Below are 24125 nucleotides of genomic sequence, written 5' to 3'. Positions count from 1 at the left end.
ATTCAAGAAAAATCCCACAAAATTCTCTAAATCTTCTCAAAACAAGGCCAAAATGCACAAAAATCCCACCAAATCTCCACAAATTCCCACAGAATACATGAAAAATCCCTGATAATTCGTCAGTTCTCTACAGAATCTCACCAAATTCCAGAAAAGTAACTCAAAGTTCCACAAGCATCCCACAAAATCTCCCTAATATCCAACAAAATTCCAGGAAAAATCTCACACAATTACCTAAATCTTCTGAAAACTTGACCAAATTCCAGAAATGCCCAATAAAATCAGCACAGTTTCCCACAAAATTCAAGAAAAAACACCACAAAATTCCCTAAATCTTCTCAAAATACGACCAAATTCTAGAAAATTATCCCACCAAATCTCCACCAATTCCCACAAAATACATGAGAAATCCCTCAAGATCCCTAAATCGCCTCAATATCCCACAAAATCACACAAAAATCACACAAAACCTCCACAAGTTTCCACAAAATCTAAGAAAAATTCCTCAAAATTCTTCAAGTCTCCTCAAAACCACACAAAGTTCGTGAAAAGGCCCACCAAATTCCAGAAAAATCCCACAGATTCTCCACAAATTCCCACAAAAATCTAAATCAAATTCCTCAAAATTCTTCAAGTCTCCTCAGAATCCCACACAATTCCAGAAAAACCCCACCAAATTCCAGAGAAGTCCCACAAAACTCCCTAAATCATTTCAAAACCCTACCAATTCACAGGAATGTCCCACAAAATCTCTACCAATTCCCAGAACATCCCACAAAAATCTCACAAAAATCCCTAAATCTTCTGAAAACTCGACCAAATTCCAGAAACGCCCCATAAAATCTACACAGTTTCCCACAAAATTCAAGAGAAAACACCACAAAATTCCCTAAACCTTTTCAAAATACCACAAAATTCTTGAAAAGCCCCAACAAATTCCAGAAACATCCCACAAAATTTCCTAAATACCCAACAAAATCCCAGAAAAATCACACAAAATTCCCTAAATCTTCTCAAAACACGGCCAAAATCCACAAAAATCCCACCGAATCTCCACAAATTCCCACAGAATACATGAAAAATCCCTGATAATTCGTCAGTTCTCTACAGAATCTCACCAAATTCCAGAAAAGTCCCTCAAAGTTCCACAAGCATCCCACAAAATCTCCCTAATATCCAAGAAAATTCCAGGAAAAATCTCACAAAATTCCCTAAATCTTCTGAAAACTTGACGAAATTCCAGAAATGCCCAATAAAATCAGCACAGTTTCCCACAAAATTCAAGAAAAAACAACACAAAATTCCCTAAATCTTCTCAAAACTCTACCAAATTCCAGAAAAATCCCACCGAATCTCCACAAATTCCCACAGAATACATGAAAAATCCCTGATAATTCGTCAGTTCTCTACAGAATCTCACCAAATTCCAGAAAAGTCCCTCAAAGTTCCACAAACATCCCACAAAATCTTCTCAATATCCAACAAAATCCCAGAAAAATCACACAAAATTCCCTAAATTTTCTCAAAACACGGCCAAAATCCTCAAAAATCCCACCGAATCTCCACAAATTCCCACAGAATACATGAAAAATCCCTGATAATTTGTCAGTTCTCTACAGAATCTCACCAAATTCCAGAAAAGTCCCTCAAAGTTCCACAAAACACCCACAAAATCTCCCCAGTATCCAACAAAATTCCAGGAAAAATCCCACAAAATTCCCTAAATCTTCTCAAAACACGACCAAATTCTAGAAAAATATCCCACCAAATCTACACAAATTCCCACAAAATACATGAAAAATCCCTCAAGATCCCTAAATCGCCTCAATATCCCACAAAATCACACAAAAATCCCACAAAACCTCCACAAGTTTCCACAAAATCTAAGAAAAATTCCTCAAAATTCTTCAAGTCTCCTCAAAACCACACAAAGTTCGTGAAAAGGCCCACCAAATTCCAGAAAAATCCCACAGATTCTCCACAAATTCCCACAAAAATCTAAATCAAATTCCTCAAAATTCTTCAAGTCTCCTCAGAATCCCACACAATTCCAGAAAAAACACACAAAATTCCAGAGAAGTCCCACAAAACTCCCTAAATCATTTCAAAACCCTACCAATTCACAGGAATGTCCCACAAAATCTCCACCAATTCCCAGAACATCCCACAGAAATCCCACAAAAATCCCTAAATCTTCTGAAAACTCGACCAAATTCCAGAAACGCCCCATAAAATCAGCACAGTTTCCCACAAAATTCAAGAAAAAACACCACAAAGTTCCCTAAACCTTTTCAAAATACCACAAAATTCTTGAAAAGCCCCACCAAATTCCAGAAACATCCCACAAAATGTCCTCAATATCCAACAAAATCCCAGAAAAATCACACAAAATTCCCTAAATCTTCTCAAAACACGGCCAAAATCCACAAAAATCCCACAGAATCTCCACAAATTCCACAGAATACATGAAAAATCCCTGATAATTCGTCAGTTCTCTACAGAATCTCACCAAATTCCTAAAAAGTCCCTCAAAGTTCCACAAACATCCCACAAAATCTCCCCAGTATCCAACAAAATTCCAGGAAAAATCCCACAAAATTCCCTAAATCTTCTCAAAACTCTACCAAATTCCAGAAAAATCCCACCAAATCTCCACAAATTCCCACAGAATACATGAAAAATCCCTGATAATTCGTCAGTTCTCTACAGAATCTCACCAAATTCCAGAAAAGTCCCTCAAAGTTCCACAAACATCCCACAAAAATCTCACAAAAATCCCTAACACTTCTGAAAAGTCGACCAAATTCCAGAAACGCCCCATGAAATCAGCACAGTTTCCCACAAAATTCAAGAAAAAACACCACAAAATTCCCTAAATCTTTTCAAAATGCCACAAAATTATTGAAAAGCCCCACCAAATTCCACAAACATCCCACAAAATCTCCTCAATATCCAACAAAATTCAAGAAAAATCCCACAAAATTCTCTAAATCTTCTCAAAACACGGCCAAAATCCTCAAAAATCCCACCGAATCTCCACAAATTCCCACAGAATACATGAAAAATCCCTGATAATTCGTCAGTTCTCTACAGAATCTCACCAAATTCCAGAAAAGTCCCTCAAAGTTCCACAAACATCCCACAAAATCTCCCCAGTATCCAACAAAATTCCAGGAAAAATCCCACAAAATTCTCTAAATCTTCTCAAAACACGGCCAAAATCCTCAACAATCCCACCGAATCTCCACAAATTCCCACAGAATACATGAAAAATCCCTGATAATTCGTCAGTTCTCTACAGAATCTCACCAAATTCCTAAAAAGTCCCTCAAAGTTCCACAAACATCCCACAAAATCTCCCCAGTATCCAACAAAATTCCAGGAAAAATCCCACAAAATTCCCTAAATCTTCTCAAAACACGACCAAATTCTAGAAAAATATCCCACCAAATCTCCACAAATTCTTACAGAATACATGAAAAATCCCTGATAATTTGTCAGTTCTCTACAGAATCTCACCAAATTCCAGAAAAGTCCCTCAAAGTTCCACACACCACCCACAAAATCTCCTCAATATCCAACAAAATTCCAAGAAAAATCCCACATAATTCCCTAAATCTTCTCAAAACACGACCAAATTATAGAAAAATATCCCACCAAATCTCCACAAATTCCCACAAAATACATGAGAAATCCCTCAAGATCCATAAATCGCCTCAATATCCCACAAAATCACACAAAAATCACACAAAACCTCCACAAGTTTCCACAAAATCTAAGAAAAATTCCTCAAAATTCTTCAAGTCTCCTCAGAATCCCACACAATTCCAGAAAAAACACACAAAATTCCAGAGAAGTCCCACAAAACTCCCTAAATCATTTCAAAACCCTACCAATTCACAGGAATGTCCCACAAAATCTCCACCAATTCCCAGAACATCCCACAGAAATCCCACAAAAATCCCTAAATCTTCTGAAAACTCGACCAAATTTTAGAAACGCCCCATAAAATCAGCACAGTTTCCCACAAAATTCAAGAAAAAACACCACAAAATTCCCTAAATCTTTTCAAAATACCACAAAATTCTTGAAAAGCCCCACCAAATTCCCGAAACATCCCACAAAATGTCCTCAATATCCAACAAAATCCCAGAAAAATCACACAAAATTCCCTAAATTTTCTCAAAACATAACCAAAATTCCAGAAAAATCCCACAGAATCTCCACAAATTCCCACAGAATACATGAAAAATCCCTGATAATTGGTCAGTTCTCTACAGAATCTCACCAAATTCCAGAAAAGTCCCTCAAAGTTCCACAAACATCCCACAAAATCTCCTCAATATCCAACAAAATTCAAGAAAAATCCCACAAAATTTCCTAAATCTTCTCAAAACACGACCAAATTCTAGAAAAATATCCCACCAAATCTCCACAAATTCCCAGAGAATACATGAAAAATCCCTGATAATTCGTCAGTTCTCTACAGAATCTCACCAAATTCCAGAAAAGTCCCTCAAAGTTCCACAAGCATCCCACAAAATCTCCCTAATATCCAAGAAAATTCCAGGAAAAATCTCACAAAATTCCCTAAATCTTCTGAAAACTTGACCAAATTCCAGAAACGCCCCATAAAATCAGCACAGTTTCCCACAAAATTCAAGAAAAAACACCACAAAATTCCCTAAATCTTCTCAAAACACGACCAAATTCTAGAAAATTATCCCACCAAATCTCCACAAATTCCCACAAAATACATGAGAAATCCCTCAAGATCCCTAAATCGCCTCAATATCCCACAAAATCACACAAAAATCCCACAAAACCTCCACAAGTTTCCACAAAATCTAAGAAAAATTCCTCAAAATTCTTCAAGTCTCCTCAACACCACACAAAGTTCGTGAAAAGGCCCACCAAATTCCAGAAAAATCCCACAGAATCTCCACAAATTCCCACAAAAATCTAAATCAAATTCCTCAAAATTCTTCAGGTCTCCTCAGAATCCCACACAATTCCAGAAAAACACCACCAAATTCCAGAGAAGTCCCACAAAACTCCCTAAATCATTTCAAAACCCTACCAATTCACAGGAATGTCCCACAAAATCTCTACCAATTCCCAGAACATCCCACAAAAATCTCACAAAAATCCCTAAATCTTCTGAAAACTCGACCAAATTCCAGAAACGCCCCATAAAATCAGCACAGTTTCCCACAAAATTCAAGAACAAACACCACAAATTTCCCTAAACCTTTTCAAAATACCACAAAATTCTTGAAAAGCCCCAACAAATTCCAGAAACATCCCACAAAATCTCCTCAATATCCAACAAAATCCCAGAAAAATCACACAAAATTCCCTAAATCTTCTCAAAACACGGCCAAAATCCACAAAAATCCCACAGAATCTCCACAAATTCCCACAGAATACATGAAAAATCCCTGATAATTTGTCAGTTCTCTACAGAATCTCACCAAATTCCTAAAAAGTCCCTCAAAGTTCCACAAACATCCCACAAAATCTCCCCAGTATCCAACAAAATTCCAGGAAAAATCCCACAAAATAACCTAAATCTTCTCAAAACTCTACCAAATTCCAGAAAAATCCCACCAAATCTCCACAAATTCCCACAGAATACATGAAAAATCCCTGATAATTCGTCAGTTCTCTACAGAATCTCACCAAATTCCAGAAAAGTCCCTCAAAGTTCCACAAACATCCCACAAAAATCTCACAAAAATCCCTAACACTTCTGAAAACTCGACCAAATTCCAGAAACGCCCCATAAAATCAGCACAGTTTCCCACAAAATTCAAGAAAAAACACCACAAAATTCCCTAAACCTTTTCAAAATACCAAAAAATTCTTGAAAAGCCCCAACAAATTCCAGAAACATCCCACAAAATGTCCTCAATATCCAACAAAATCCCAGAAAAATCACACAAAATTCCCTAAATCTTCTCAAAACATAACCAAAATTCCAGAAAAATCCCACCAAATCTCCACAAATACCCAGAGAATACATGAAAAATCCCTGATAATTCGTCAGTTCTCTACAGAATCTCACCAAATTCCAGAAAAGTCCCTCAAAGTTCCACAAGCATCCCACAAAATCTCCCTAATATCCAACAAAATTCCAGGAAAAATCTCACACAATTCCCTAAATCTTCTGAAAACTTGACCAAATTCCAGAAACGCCCCATAAAATCAGCACAGTTTCCCACAAAATTCAAGAAAAAACACCACAAAATTCCCTAAACCTTTTCAAAATACCACAAAATTCTAGAAAATTATCCCACCAAATCTCCACAAATTCCCACAAAATACATGAGAAATCCCTCAAGATCCCGAAATCGCCTCAATATCCCACAAAATCACACAAAAATCACACAAAACCTCCACAAGTTTCCACAAAATCTAAGAAAAATTCCTCAAAATTCTTCAAGTCTCCTCAAAACCACACAAACTTCGTGAAAAGGCCCACCAAATTCCAAAAAAATCCCACAGAATCTCCACAAATTCTCACAAAAATCTAAATCAAATTCCTCAAAATTCTTCAAGTCTCCTCAGAATCCCACACAATTCCATAGAAAACACACAAAATTCCAGAGAAGTCTCACAAAACTCCCTAAATCATTTCAAAACCCTACCAATTCACAGGAATGTCCCACAAAATCTCTACCAATTCCCAGAACATCCCACAAAAATCTCACAAAAATCCCTAAATCTTCTGAAAACTCGACCAAATTCCAGAAACGCCCCATAAAATCAGCACAGTTTCCCACAAAATTCAAGAAAAAACACCACAAAATTCCCTAAATCTTTTCAAAATACCACAAAATTCTTGAAAAGCCCCACCAAATTCCAGAAACATCCCACAAAATCTCCCCAATATCCAACAAAATCCCAGAAAAATCACACAAAATTCCCTAAATCTTCTCAAAACACGGCCAAAATCCACAAAAATCCCACAGAATCTCCACAAATTCCCACAGAATACATGAAAAATCCCTGATAATTCGTCAGTTCTCTACAGAATCTCACCAAATTCCAGAAAACTCCCTCAAAGTTCCACAAAACACCCACAAAATCTCCCCAGTATCCAACAAAATTCCAGGAAAAATCCCACAAAATTCCCTAAATCTTCTCAAAACACGACCAAATTCTAGAAAAACATCCCACCAAATCTCCACAAATTCCCACAAAATACATGAAAAATCCCTCAAGATCCCTAAATCGCCTCAATATCCCACAAAATCACACAAAAATTACACAAAACCTCCACAAGTTTCCAGAAAATCTAAGAAAAATTCCTCAAAATTCTTCAAGTCTCCTCAAAATCCCACACAATTCCAGAAAAAACACACAAAATTCCAGAGAAGTCCCACAAAACTCCCTAAATCATTTCAAAACCCTACCAATTCACAGGAATGTCCCACAAAATCTCCACCAATTCCCAGAACATCCCACAGAAATCCCACAAAAATCCCTAAATCTTCTGAAAACTTGACCAAATTCCAGAAACGCCCCATAAAATCAGCACAGTTTCCCACAAAATTCAAGAAAAAACACCACAAAATTCCCTAAATCTTCTCAAAACACGACCAAATTCTAGAAAATTATCCCACCAAATCTCCACAAATTCCCACAAAATACATGAGAAATCCCTCAAGATCCCTAAATCGCCTCAATATCCCACAAAATCACACAAAAATCCCACAAAACCTCCACAAGTTTCCACAAAATCTAAGAAAAATTCCTCAAAATTCTTCAAGTCTCCTCAGAATCCCACACAATTCCAGAAAAACACCACCAAATTCCAGAGAAGTCCCACAAAACTCCCTAAATCATTTCAAAACCCTACCAATTCACAGGAATGTCCCACAAAATCTCTACCAATTCCCAGAACATCCCACAAAAATCTCACAAAAATCCCTAAATCTTCTGAAAACTCGACCAAATTCCAGAAACGCCCCATAAAATCAGCACAGTTTCCCACAAAATTCAAGAACAAACACCACAAATTTCCCTAAACCTTTTCAAAATACCACAAAATTCTTGAAAAGCCCCAACAAATTCCAGAAACATCCCACAAAATCTCCTCAATATCCAACAAAATCCCAGAAAAATCACACAAAATTCCCTAAATCTTCTCAAAACACGGCCAAAATCCACAAAAATCCCACAGAATCTCCACAAATTCCCACAGAATACATGAAAAATCCCTGATAATTTGTCAGTTCTCTACAGAATCTCACCAAATTCCTAAAAAGTCCCTCAAAGTTCCACAAACATCCCACAAAATCTCCCCAGTATCCAACAAAATTCCAGGAAAAATCCCACAAAATAACCTAAATCTTCTCAAAACTCTACCAAATTCCAGAAAAATCCCACCAAATCTCCACAAATTCCCACAGAATACATGAAAAATCCCTGATAATTCGTCAGTTCTCTACAGAATCTCACCAAATTCCAGAAAAGTCCCTCAAAGTTCCACAAACATCCCACAAAAATCTCACAAAAATCCCTAACACTTCTGAAAACTCGACCAAATTCCAGAAACGCCCCATAAAATCAGCACAGTTTCCCACAAAATTCAAGAAAAAACACCACAAAATTCCCTAAATCTTTTCAAAATACCACAAAATTCTTGAAAAGCCCCACCAAATTCCAGAAACATCCCACAAAATGTCCTCAATATCCAACATAATCCCAGAAAAATCACACAAAATTCCCTAAATCTTCTCAAAACATAACCAAAATTCCAGAAAAATCCCACCAAATCTCCACAAATACCCAGAGAATACATGAAAAATCCCTGATAATTCGTCAGTTCTCTACAGAATCTCACCAAATTCCAGAAAAGTCCCTCAAAGTTCCACAAGCATCCCACAAAATCTCCCTAATATCCAACAAAATTCCAGGAAAAATCTCACACAATTCCCTAAATCTTCTGAAAACTTGACCAAATTCCAGAAACGCCCCATAAAATCAGCACAGTTTCCCACAAAATTCAAGAAAAAACACCACAAAATTCCCTAAACCTTTTCAAAATACCACAAAATTCTAGAAAATTATCCCACCAAATCTCCACAAATTCCCACAAAATACATGAGAAATCCCTCAAGATCCCGAAATCGCCTCAATATCCCACAAAATCACACAAAAATCACACAAAACCTCCACAAGTTTCCACAAAATCTAAGAAAAATTCCTCAAAATTCTTCAAGTCTCCTCAAAACCACACAAACTTCGTGAAAAGGCCCACCAAATTCCAAAAAAATCCCACAGAATCTCCACAAATTCTCACAAAAATCTAAATCAAATTCCTCAAAATTCTTCAAGTCTCCTCAGAATCCCACACAATTCCATAGAAAACACACAAAATTCCAGAGAAGTCTCACAAAACTCCCTAAATCATTTCAAAACCCTACCAATTCACAGGAATGTCCCACAAAATCTCTACCAATTCCCAGAACATCCCACAAAAATCTCACAAAAATCCCTAAATCTTCTGAAAACTCGACCAAATTCCAGAAACGCCCCATAAAATCAGCACAGTTTCCCACAAAATTCAAGAAAAAACACCACAAAATTCCCTAAATCTTTTCAAAATACCACAAAATTCTTGAAAAGCCCCACCAAATTCCAGAAACATCCCACAAAATCTCCCCAATATCCAACAAAATCCCAGAAAAATCACACAAAATTCCCTAAATCTTCTCAAAACACGGCCAAAATCCACAAAAATCCCACAGAATCTCCACAAATTCCCACAGAATACATGAAAAATCCCTGATAATTCGTCAGTTCTCTACAGAATCTCACCAAATTCCAGAAAACTCCCTCAAAGTTCCACAAAACACCCACAAAATCTCCCCAGTATCCAACAAAATTCCAGGAAAAATCCCACAAAATTCCCTAAATCTTCTCAAAACACGACCAAATTCTAGAAAAACATCCCACCAAATCTCCACAAATTCCCACAAAATACATGAAAAATCCCTCAAGATCCCTAAATCGCCTCAATATCCCACAAAATCACACAAAAATTACACAAAACCTCCACAAGTTTCCAGAAAATCTAAGAAAAATTCCTCAAAATTCTTCAAGTCTCCTCAAAATCCCACACAATTCCAGAAAAAACACACAAAATTCCAGAGAAGTCCCACAAAACTCCCTAAATCATTTCAAAACCCTACCAATTCACAGGAATGTCCCACAAAATCTCCACCAATTCCCAGAACATCCCACAGAAATCCCACAAAAATCCCTAAATCTTCTGAAAACTTGACCAAATTCCAGAAACGCCCCATAAAATCAGCACAGTTTCCCACAAAATTCAAGAAAAAACAACACAAAATTCCCTAAATCTTCTCAAAACACGACCAAATTCTAGAAAAATATCCCACCAAATCTCCACAAATTCCCACAAAATATATGAGAAATCCATCAAGATCCCTAAATCGCCTCAATATCCCACAAAATCACACAAAAATCACACAAAACCTCCACAAGTTTCCACAAAATCTAAGAAAAATTCCTCAAAATTCTTCAAGTCTCCTCAAAACCACACAAAGTTCGTGAAAAGGCCCACCAAATTCCAAAAAAATCCCACAGAATCTCCACAAATTCCCACAAAAATCTAAATCAAATTCCTCAAAATTCTTCAAGTCTCCTCAGAACCCCACACAATTCCAGAAAAACCCCACCAAATTCCAGAGAAGTCTCACAAAACTCCCTAAATCATTTCAAAACCCTACCAATTCACAGGAATGTCCCACAAAATCTCTACCAATTCCCAGAACATCCCACAAAAATCTCACAAAAATCCCTAAATCTTCTGAAAACTCGACCAAATTCCAGAAACGCCCCATAAAATCAGCACAGTTTCCCACAAAATTCAAGAAAAAACACCACAAAATTCGCTAAACCTTTTCAAAATACCACAAAATTCTTGAAAAGCCCCACCAAATTCCAGAAACATCCCACAAAATGTCCTCAATATCCAACAAAATCCCAGAAAAATCACACAAAATTCCCTAAATCTTCTCAAAACACGGCCAAAATCCACAAAAATCCCACAGAATCTCCACAAATTCCCACAGAATACATGAAAAATCCCTGATAATTCGTCAGTTCTCTACAGAATCTCACCAAATTCCTAAAAAGTCCCTCAAAGTTCCACAAACATCCCACAAAATCTCCCCAGTATCCAACAAAATTCCAGGAAAAATCCCACAAAATTCCCTAAATCTTCTCAAAACTCTACCAAATTCTAGAAAAATATCCCACCAAATCTCCACAAATTCCCACAGAATACATGAAAAATCCCTGATAATTCGTCAGTTCTCTACAGAATCTCACCAAATACCAAAAAAGTCCCCCAAAGTTCCACAAGCCTCCCACAAAATCTCCCAAATATCCAACAAAATTTCAGGAAAAATCTCACACAATTCCCTAAATCTTCTGAAAACTTGACCAAATTCCAGAAACGCCCCATAAAATCAGCACAGTTTCCCACAAAATTCAAGAAAAAACACCACAAAATTCCCTAAACCTTTTCAAAATACCACAAAATTCTAGAAAATTATCCCACCAAATCTCCACAAATTCCCACAAAATAAATGAGAAATCCCTCAAGATCCCTAAATTGCCTCAATATCCCACAAAATCACACAAAAATCACACAAAACCTCCACAAGTTTCCACAAAATCTAAGAAAAATTCCTCAAAATTCTTCAAGTCTCCTCAAAACCACACAAACTTCGTGAAAAGGCCCACCAAATTCCAAAAAAATCCCACAGAATCTCCACAAATTCTCACAAAAATCTAAATCAAATTCCTCAAAATTCTTCAAGTCTCCTCAGAATCCCACACAATTCCAGAAAAACCCCACCAAATTCCAGAGAAGTCTCACAAAACTCCCTAAATCATTTCAAAACCCTACCAATTCACAGGAATGTCCCACAAAATCTCTACCAATTCCCAGAACATCCCACAAAAATCTCACAAAAATCCCTAAATCTTCTGAAAACTCGACCAAATTCCAGAAACGCCCCATAAAATCAGCACAGTTTCCCACAAAATTCAAGAAAAAACACCACAAAATTCCCTAAATCTTCTCAAAACACGACCAAATTCTAGAAAAATATCCCACCAAATCTCCACAAATTCCCACAAAATACATGAGAAATCCCTCAAGATCCCTAAATCGCCTCAATATCCCACAAAATCACACAAAAATCACACAAAACCTCCACAAGTTTCCACAAAATCTAAGAAAAATTCCTCAAAATTCTTCAAGTCTCCTCAGAATCCCACACAATTCCAGAAAAAACACACAAAATTCCAGAGAAGTCCCACAAAACTCCCTAAATCATTTCAAAACCCTACCAATTCACAGGAATGTCCCACAAAATCTCCACCAATTCCCAGAACATCCCACAGAAATCCCACAAAAATCCCTAAATCTTCTGAAAACTCGACCAAATTCCAGAAACGCACCATAAAATCAGCACAGTTTCCCACAAAATTCAAGAAAAAACACCACAAAATTCCCTAAATCTTTTCAAAATACCACAAAATTCTTGAAAAGCCCCACCAAATTCCCGAAACATCCCACAAAATGTCCTCAATATCCAACAAAATCCCAGAAAAATCACACAAAATTCCCTAAATTTTCTCAAAACATAACCAAAATTCCAGAAAAATCCCACCAAATCTCCACAAATTCCCACAGAATACGTGAAAAATCCCTGATAATTCGTCAGTTCTCTACAGAATCTCACCAAATTCCAGAGAAGTCCCTCAAAGTTCCACAAACATCCCACAAAATCTCCTCAATATCCAACAAAATTCAAGAAAAATCCCACAAAATTCTCTAAATCTTCTCAAAACACGGCCAAAATCCTCAAAAATCCCACCGAATCTCCACAAATTCCCACAGAATACATGAAAAATCCCTGATAATTCGTCAGTTCTCTACAGAATCTCACCAAATTCCAGAAAAGTCCCTCAAAGTTCCACAAACATCCCACAAAATCTCCCCAGTATCCAACAAAATTCCAGGAAAAATCCCACAAAATTCCCTAAATCTTCTCAAAACACGACCAAATTCTAGAAAAATATCCCACCAAATCTCCACAAATTCCCACAGAATACATGAAAATACCCCTGATAATTCGTCAGTTCTCTACAGAATCTCACCAAATACCAGAAAAGTCCCTCAAAGTTCCACAAACATCCCACAAAATCTCCCTAATATCCAACAAAATTCCTGGAAAAATCTCACACAATTCCCTAAATCTTCTGAAAACTTGACCAAATTCCAGAAGCGCCCCATAAAATCAGCAGAGTTTCCCACAAAATTCAAGAAAAAACAACACAAAATCCCCTAAATCTTCTCAAAACTCTACTAAATTCCAGAAAAATCCCACCGAATCTCCAGAAATTCCCACAGAATACATGAAAAATCCCTGATAATTCATCAGTTCTCTACAGAATCTCACCAAATTACAGAAAAGTCCCTCAAAGTTCCACAAACATCCCACAAAAATCTCACAAAAATCCCTAACACTTCTGAAAACTCGACCAAATTCCAGAAACGCCCAATAAAATCAGCACAGTTTCCCACAAAATTCAAGAAAAAACACCACAAAATTCCCTAAACCTTTTCAAAATACCACAAAATTCTTGAAAAGCCCTACCAAATTAACGAAACATCCCACAAAATGTCCTCAATACCCAACAAAATCCCAGAAAAGTCCCACAAAATTCCCTAAATCTTCTCAAAACATGGACAATATCCACAAAAATCCCACGAAATCTCCACAAATTCCCACAGAATACATGAAAAATCCCTGATAATTGGTCAGTTCTCTACAGAATCTCACCAAATTCCAGAAAAGTCCCTCAAAGTTCCACAAACATCCCAAAAAATCTCCTCAATATCCAACAAAATTCAAGAAAAATCCCACAAAATTCTCTAAATCTTCTCAAAACACAGCCAAAATCCTCAAAAATCCCATCGAATCTCTACAAATTCCCACAGAATACATGAAAAATCCCTGATAATTCGTCAGTTCTCTACAGAATCTCACCAAATTCCAGAAAAGTCCCTCGAAGTTCCACAAAACACCCACAAAATCTCCCCAGTATCCAACAAAATTCCAGGAAAAATCCCACAAAATTCCCTAAATCTTCTCAAAACACGACCAAATTATAGAAAAATATCCCACCAAATCTCCACAAATTCCCACAAAATACATGAGAAATCCCTCAAGATCCCTAAATCGCCTCAATATCCCACAAAATCACACAAAAATCCCACAAAACCTCCACAAGTTTCCACAAAATCTAAGAAAAATTCCTCAAAATTCTTCAAGTCTCCTCAAAATCCCACACAATTCCAGAAAAACCCCACAAAATTCCAGAGAAGTCCCACAAAACTCCCTAAATCATTTCAAAACCCTACCAATTCACAGGAATGTCCCACAAAATCTCCACCAATTCCCAGAACATCCCACAGAAATCCCACAAAAATCCCTAAATCTTCTGAAAACTCAACCAAATTCCAGAAACGCCCCATAAAATCAGCACAGTTTCCCACAAAATTCAAGAAAAAACACCACAAAATTCCCAAAATCTTTTCAAAATACCACAAAATTCTTGAAAAGGGCCACCAAATTCCAGAAACATCCCACAAAATGTCCTCAACACCCAACAAAATCCCAGAAAAATCACACAAAATTCCCTAAATTTCCTCAAAACACAACCAAAATTCCAGAAAAATCCCACCGAATCTTCAGAAATTCCCACAGAATACATGAAAAATCCCTGATAATTCGTCAGTTTTCTACAGAATCTCACCAAATTCCAGAAAAGTCCCTCAAAGTTCCACAAACATCCCACAAAATCTCCCCAGTATCCAACAAAATTCCAGGAAAAATCCCACAAAATTCCCTAAATCTTCTCAAAACACGGCCAAAATCCTCAAAAATCCCACCGAATCTCCACAAATTCCCACAGAATACATGAAAAATCCCTGATAATTCGTCAGTTCTCTACAGAATCTCAACAAATTCCTGAAATGTCCCTCAAAGTTCCACAAACATCCCACAAAATGTCCTCAATATCCAACAAAATTCCAGAAAAATCACAAAAAATTCCCTAAATCTTCTCAAAACACGGCCAAAATCCTCAAAAATCCCACCGAATCTCCACAAATTCCCACAGAATACATGAAAAATCCCTGATAATTTGTCAGTTCTCTACAGAATCTCACCAAATTCCAGAAAAGTCCCTCAAAGTTCCACAAACATCCCACAAAATCTCCCCAGTATCCAACAAAATTCCAGGAAAAATCCCACAAAATTCCCTAAATCTTCTCAAAACACGACCAAATTATAGAAAAATATCCCACCAAATCTCCACAAATTCCCACAAAATACATGAGAAATCCCTCAAGATCCCTAAATCGCCTCAATATCCCACAAAATCACACAAAAATCCCACAAAACCTCCACAAGTTTCCACAAAATCTAAGAAAAATTCCTCAAAATTCTTCAAGTCTCCTCAAAACCACACAATTCCAGAAAAACCCCACAAAATTCCAGAGAAGTCCCACAAAACTCCCTAAATCATTTCAAAACCCTACCAATTCACAGGAATGTCCCACAAAATCTCCACCAATTCCCAGAACATCCCACAGAAATCCCACAAAAATCCCTAAATCTTCTGAAAACTCAACCAAATTCCAGAAACGCCCCATAAAATCAGCACAGTTTCCCACAAAATTCAAGAAAAAACACCACAAAATTCCCAAAATCTTTTCAAAATACCACAAAATTCTTGAAAAGGGCCACCAAATTCCAGAAACATCCCACAAAATGTCCTCAATACCCAACAAAATCCCAGAAAAATCACACAAAATTCCCTAAATTTCCTCAAAACACAACCAAAATTCCAGAAAAATCCCACCGAATCTTCAGAAATTCCCACAGAATACATGAAAAATCCCTGATAATTCGTCAGTTTTCTACAGAATCTCACCAAATTCCAGAAAAGTCCCTCAAAGTTCCACAAACATCCCACAAAATCTCCCCAGTATCCAACAAAATTCCAGGAAAAATCCCACAAAATTCCCTAAATCTTCTCAAAACACGGCCAAAATCCTCAAAAATCCCACCGAATCTCCACAAATTCCCACAGAATACATGAAAAATCCCTGATAATTCGTCAGTTCTCTACAGAATCTCAACAAATTCCTGAAATGTCCCTCAAAGTTCCACAAACATCCCACAAAATGTCCTCAATATCCAACAAAATTCCAGAAAAATCACAAAAAATACCCTAAATCTTCTCAAAACACGGCCAAAATCCTCAAAAATCCCACCGAATCTCCACAAATTCCCACAGAATACATGAAAAATCCCTGATAATTTGTCAGTTCTCTACAGAATCTCACCAAATTCCAGAAAAGTCCCTCAAAGTTCCACAAACATCCCACAAAATCTCCCCAGTATCCAACAAAATTCCAGGAAAAATCCCACAAAATTCCCTAAATCTTCTCAAAACACGACCAAATTCTAGAAAAATATCCCACCAAATCTCCACAAATTCCCACAAAATACATGAGAAATCCCTCAAGATCCCTAAATCTCCTCAATATCCCACAAAATCCCACAAAAATCACCCAAAACCTCCACAAGTTTCCACAAAATCTAAGAAAAATTCCTCAAAATTCTTCAAGTCTCCTCAGAATCCCACACAATTCCAGAAAAACCCCACAAAATTCCAGAGAAGTCCCACAAAACTCCCTAAATCATTTCAAAACCCTACCAATTCACAGGAATGTCCCACAAAATCTCCACCAATTCCCAGAACATCCCACAGAAATCTCACAAAAATCCCTAAATCTTCTGAAAACTCGACCAAATTCCAGAAACGCCCCATAAAATCAGCAGTTTCCCACAAAATTCAAGAAAAAACACCACAAAATTCCCAAAATCTTTTCAAAATACCACAAAATTTTTGAAAAGCCCCACCAAATTCCAGAAACATCCCACAAAATGTCCTCAATATCCAACAAAATCCCAGAAAAATCACACAAAATTCCCTAAATCTTCTCAAAACATAACCAAAATTCCAGAAAAATCCCACCAAATCTCCACAAATTCCCACAGAATACGTGAAAAATCCCTGATAATTCGTCAGTTCTCTACAGAATCTCACCAAATTCCAGAAAAGTCCCTCAAAGTTCCACAAGCATCCCACAAAATCTCCCTAATATCCAACAAAATTCCAGGAAAAATCCAACAAAATTCCCTAAATCTTCTGAAAACTTGACCAAATTCCAGAAACACCCCATAAAATCAGCACAGTTTCACACAAAATTCAAGAAAAAACACCACAAAATTCCCTAAATCTTCTCAAAACACGACTAAATTCTAGAAAAATGTCCCACCAAATCTCCACAAAATCCCACAAAATACACGAAAAATCCCTCAAGATCCCTAAATCGCCTCAATATCCCACAAAATCCCACAAAAATCCCACAAAACCTCCACAAGTTTCCACAAAATCTAAGAAAAATTCCTCAAAATTCTTCAAGTGTCCTCAAAACCACACAAAGTCCTTGAAAAGGCCCACCAAATTCCAGTAAAATCCCACAGATTCTCCACAAATTCCCACAAAATCTAAAACAAATTCCTCAAAATTCTTCAAGTCTCCTCAGAATCCCACACAATTCCATAAAAAACACACAAAATTCCAGAGAAGTCCCACAAAACTCCCTAAATCATTTCAAAACCCTACCAATTCACAGGAATGTCCCACAAAATCTCCACCAATTCCCAGAACATCCCACAAAAATCCCACAAAAATCCCTAAATCTTCTGAAAACTCGACCAAATTCCAGAAACGCCCCATAAAATCAGCACAGTTTCCCACAAAATTCAAGAAAAAACACCACAAAATTCCCTAAATCTTCTCAAAACACAACCAAATTCTAGAAAAATATCCCACCAAATCTCCACAAATTCCCACAAAATACATGAGAAATCCCTCAAGATCCCTAAATCGCCTCAATATCCCACAAAATCACACAAAAATCACACAAAACCTCCACAAGTTTCCACAAAATCTAAGAAAAATTCCTCAAAATTCTTCAAGTCTCCTCAGAATCCAACACAATTCCAGAAAAAACACACAAATATCCAGAGAAGTCCCACAAAACTCCCTAAATCATTTCAAAACCCTACCAATTCACAGGAATGTCCCACAAAATCTCCACCAATTCCCAGAACATCCCACAAAAATCCCACAAAAATCCCTAAATCTTCTGAAAACTCGACCAAATTCCAGAAACGCCCCATAAAATCAGCACAGTTTCCCACAAAATTCAAGAAAAAACACCACAAAATTCCCTAAATCTTTTCAAAATACCACAAAATTCTTGAAAAGCCCCACCAAATTCCAGCAACATCCCACAAAATTTCCTCAATACCCAACAAAATCCCAGAAAAATCACACAAAATTCCCTAAATCTTCTCAAAACACGGCCAAAATCCTCAAAAATCCCACCAAATCTCCACAAATTCCCACAGAATACATGAAAAATCCCTGATAATTGGTCAGTTCTCTACAGAATCTCACCAAATTCCTAAAAAGTCCCTCAAAGTTCCACAAACATCCCACAAAATCTCCTCAATATCCCACAAAATTCAAGAAAAATCACACAAAATTCCCTAAATCTTCTCAAAACACGACCAAATTCTAGAAAAATATCCCACCAAATCTCCACAAAATCCCACAAAATACATGAAAAATCCCTCAAGATCCCTAAATCGCCTCAATATCCCACAAAATCCCACAAAAATCCCACAAAACCTCCACAAGTTTCCACAAAATCTAAGAAAAATTCCTCAAAATTCTTCAAGTGTCCTCAAAACCACACAAAGTCCTTGAAAAGGCCCACCAAATTCCAGTAAAATCCCACAGATTCTCCACAAATTCCCACAAAATCTAAAACAAATTCCTCAAAATTCTTCAAGTCTCCTCAGAATCCCACACAATTCCATAAAAAACACACAAAATTCCAGAGAAGTCCCACAAAACTCCCTAAATCATTTCAAAACCCTACCAATTCACAGGAATGTCCCACAAAATCTCCACCAATTCCCAGAACATCCCACAAAAATCCCACAAAAATCCCTAAATCTTCTGAAAACTCGACCAAATTCCAGAAACGCCCCATAAAATCAGCACAGTTTCCCACAAAATTCAAGAAAAAACACCACAAAATTCCCTAAATCTTCTCAAAACACAACCAAATTCTAGAAAAATATCCCACCAAATCTCCACAAATTCCCACAAAATACATGAAAAATCCCTCAAGATCCCTAAATCGCCTCAATATCCCACAAAATCCCACAAAAATCCCACAAAACCTCCACAAGTTTCCACAAAATCTAAGAAAAATTCCTCAAAATTCTTCAAGTGTCCTCAAAACCACACAAAGTCCTTGAAAAGGCCCACCAAATTCCAGTAAAATCCCACAGATTCTCCACAAATTCCCACAAAATCTAAAACAAATTCCTCAAAATTCTTCAAGTCTCCTCAGAATCCCACACAATTCCATAAAAAACACACAAAATTCCAGAGAAGTCCCACAAAACTCCCTAAATCATTTCAAAACCCTACCAATTCACAGGAATGTCCCACAAAATCTCCACCAATTCCCAGAACATCCCACAAAAATCCCACAAAAATCCCTAAATCTTCTGAAAACTCGACCAAATTCCAGAAACGCCCCATAAAATCAGCACAGTTTCCCACAAAATTCAAGAAAAAACACCACAAAATTCCCTAAATCTTCTCAAAACACAACCAAATTCTAGAAAAATATCCCACCAAATCTCCACAAATTCCCACAAAATACATGAGAAATCCCTCAAGATCCCTAAATCGCCTCAATATCCCACAAAATCACACAAAAATCACACAAAACCTCCACAAGTTTCCACAAAATCTAAGAAAAATTCCTCAAAATTCTTCAAGTCTCCTCAGAATCCAACACAATTCCAGAAAAAACACACAAATATCCAGAGAAGTCCCACAAAACTCCCTAAATCATTTCAAAACCCTACCAATTCACAGGAATGTCCCACAAAATCTCCACCAATTCCCAGAACATCCCACAAAAATCCCACAAAAATCCCTAAATCTTCTGAAAACTCGACCAAATTCCAGAAACGCCCCATAAAATCAGCACAGTTTCCCACAAAATTCAAGAAAAAACACCACAAAATTCCCTAAATCTTTTCAAAATACCACAAAATTCTTGAAAAGCCCCACCAAATTCCAGAAACATCCCACAAAATTTCCTCAATACCCAACAAAATCCCAGAAAAATCACACAAAATTCCCTAAATCTTCTCAAAACACGGCCAAAATCCTCAAAAATCCCACCAAATCTCCACAAATTCCCACAGAATACATGAAAAATCCCTGATAATTGGTCAGTTCTCTACAGAATCTCACCAAATTCCTAAAAAGTCCCTCAAAGTTCCACAAACATCCCACAAAATCTCCTCAATATCCCACAAAATTCAAGAAAAATCACACAAAATTCCCTAAATCTTCTCAAAACACGACCAAATTCTAGAAAAATATCCCACCAAATCTCCACAAAATCCCACAAAATACATGAAAAATCCCTCAAGATCCCTAAATCGCCTCAATATCCCACAAAATCCCACAAAAATCACACAAAACCTCCACAAGTTTCCACAAAATCTAAGAAAAATTCCTCAAAATTCTTCAAGTGTCCTCAAAACCACACAAAGTCCTTGAAAAGGCCCACCAAATTCCAGTAAAATCCCACAGATTCTCCACAAATTCCCACAAAATCTAAAACAAATTCCTCAAAATTCTTCAAGTCTCCTCAGAATCCCACACAATTCCATAAAAAACACACAAAATTCCAGAGAAGTCCCACAAAACTCCCTAAATCATTTCAAAACCCTACCAATTCACAGGAATGTCCCACAAAATCTCCACCAATTCCCAGAACATCCCACAAAAATCCCACAAAAATCCCTAAATCTTCTGAAAACTCGACCAAATTCCAGAAACGCCCCATAAAATCAGCACAGTTTCCCACAAAATTCAAGAAAAAACACCACAAAATTCCCTAAATCTTCTCAAAACACAACCAAATTCTAGAAAAATATCCCACCAAATCTCCACAAATTCCCACAAAATACATGAAAAATCCCTCAAGATCCCTAAATCGCCTCAATATCCCACAAAATCCCACAAAAATCCCACAAAACCTCCACAAGTTTCCACAAAATCTAAGAAAAATTCCTCAAAATTCTTCAAGTGTCCTCAAAACCACACAAAGTCCTTGAAAAGGCCCACCAAATTCCAGTAAAATCCCACAGATTCTCCACAAATTCCCACAAAATCTAAAACAAATTCCTCAAAATTCTTCAAGTCTCCTCAGAATCCCACACAATTCCATAAAAAACACACAAAATTCCAGAGAAGTCCCACAAAACTCCCTAAATCATTTCAAAACCCTACCAATTCACAGGAATGTCCCACAAAATCTCCACCAATTCCCAGAACATCCCACAAAAATCCCACAAAAATCCCTAAATCTTCTGAAAACTCGACCAAATTCCAGAAACGCCCCATAAAATCAGCACAGTTTCCCACAAAATTCAAGAAAAAACACCACAAAATTCCCTAAATCTTCTCAAAACACAACCAAATTCTAGAAAAATATCCCACCAAATCTCCACAAATTCCCACAAAATACATGAGAAATCCCTCAAGATCCCTAAATCGCCTCAATATCCCACAAAATCACACAAAAATCACACAAAACCTCCACAAGTTTCCACAAAATCTAAGAAAAATTCCTCAAAATTCTTCAAGTCTCCTCAGAATCCAACACAATTCCAGAAAAAACACACAAATATCCAGAGAAGTCCCACAAAACTCCCTAAATCATTTCAAAACCCTACCAATTCACAGGAATGTCCCACAAAATCTCCACCAATTCCCAGAACATCCCACAAAAATCCCACAAAAATCCCTAAATCTTCTGAAAACTCGACCAAATTCCAGAAACGCCCCATAAAATCAGCACAGTTTCCCACAAAATTCAAGAAAAAACACCACAAAATTCCCTAAATCTTTTCAAAATACCACAAAATTCTTGAAAAGCCCCACCAAATTCCAGAAACATCCCACAAAATTTCCTCAATACCCAACAAAATCCCAGAAAAATCACACAAAATTCCCTAAATCTTCTCAAAACACGGCCAAAATCCTCAAAAATCCCACCAAATCTCCACAAATTCCCACAGAATACATGAAAAATCCCTGATAATTGGTCAGTTCTCTACAGAATCTCACCAAATTCCTAAAAAGTCCCTCAAAGTTCCACAAACATCCCACAAAATCTCCTCAATATCCCACAAAATTCAAGAAAAATCACACAAAATTCCCTAAATCTTCTCAAAACACGACCAAATTCTAGAAAAATATCCCACCAAATCTCCACAAAATCCCACAAAATACATGAAAAATCCCTCAAGATCCCTAAATCGCCTCAATATCCCACAAAATCCCACAAAAATCCCACAAAACCTCCACAAGTTTCCACAAAATCTAAGAAAAATTCCTCAAAATTCTTCAAGTGTCCTCAAAACCACACAAAGTCCTTGAAAAGGCCCACCAAATTCCAGTAAAATCCCACAGATTCTCCACAAATTCCCACAAAATCTAAAACAAATTCCTCAAAATTCTTCAAGTCTCCTCAGAATCCCACACAATTCCATAAAAAACACACAAAATTCCAGAGAAGTCCCACAAAACTCCCTAAATCATTTCAAAACCCTACCAATTCACAGGAATGTCCCACAAAATCTCCACCAATTCCCAGAACATCCCACAAAAATCCCACAAAAATCCCTAAATCTTCTGAAAACTCGACCAAATTCCAGAAACGCCCCATAAAATCAGCACAGTTTCCCACAAAATTCAAGAAAAAACACCACAAAATTCCCTAAATCTTCTCAAAACACAACCAAATTCTAGAAAAATATCCCACCAAATCTCCACAAATTCCCACAAAATACATGAAAAATCCCTCAAGATCCCTAAATCGCCTCAATATCCCACAAAATCCCACAAAAATCCCACAAAACCTCCACAAGTTTCCACAAAATCTAAGAAAAATTCCTCAAAATTCTTCAAGTGTCCTCAAAACCACACAAAGTCCTTGAAAAGACCCACCAAATTCCAGTAAAATCCCACAGATTCTCCACAAATTCCCACAAAATCTAAAACAAATTCCTCAAAATTCTTCAAGTCTCCTCAGAATCCCACACAATTCCATAAAAAACACACAAAATTCCAGAGAAGTCCCACAAAACTCCCTAAATCATTTCAAAACCCTACCAATTCACAGGAATGTCCCACAAAATCTCCACCAATTCCCAGAACATCCCACAAAAATCCCACAAAAATCCCTAAATCTTCTGAAAACTCGACCAAATTCCAGAAACGCCCCATAAAATCAGCACAGTTTCCCACAAAATTCAAGAAAAAACACCACAAAATTCCCTAAATCTTCTCAAAACACAACCAAATTCTAGAAAAATATCCCACCAAATCTCCACAAATTCCCACAAAATACATGAGAAATCCCTCAAGATCCCTAAATCGCCTCAATATCCCACAAAATCACACAAAAATCACACAAAACCTCCACAAGTTTCCACAAAATCTAAGAAAAATTCCTCAAAATTCTTCAAGTCTCCTCAGAATCCCACACAATTCCAGAAAAAACACACAAAATTCCAGAGAAGTCCCACAAAACTCCCTAAATCATTTCAAACCCTACCAATTCACAGGAATGTCCCACAAAATCTCCACCAATTCCCAGAACATCCCACAAAAATCCCACAAAAATCCCTAAATCTTCTGAAAACTCGACCAAATTCCAGAAACGCCCCATAAAATCAGCACAGTTTCCCACAAAATTCAAGAAAAAACACCACAAAATTCCCTAAATCTTTTCAAAATACCACAAAATTCTTGAAAAG

This window comes from Cyanistes caeruleus, chromosome 4 (genome assembly GCF_971803275.1).
Source record: "Cyanistes caeruleus chromosome 4, bCyaCae1.hap1.1, whole genome shotgun sequence".
Taxonomy (NCBI): domain Eukaryota; kingdom Metazoa; phylum Chordata; class Aves; order Passeriformes; family Paridae; genus Cyanistes; species Cyanistes caeruleus.
This window is presented reverse-complemented; position numbering follows the sequence as displayed.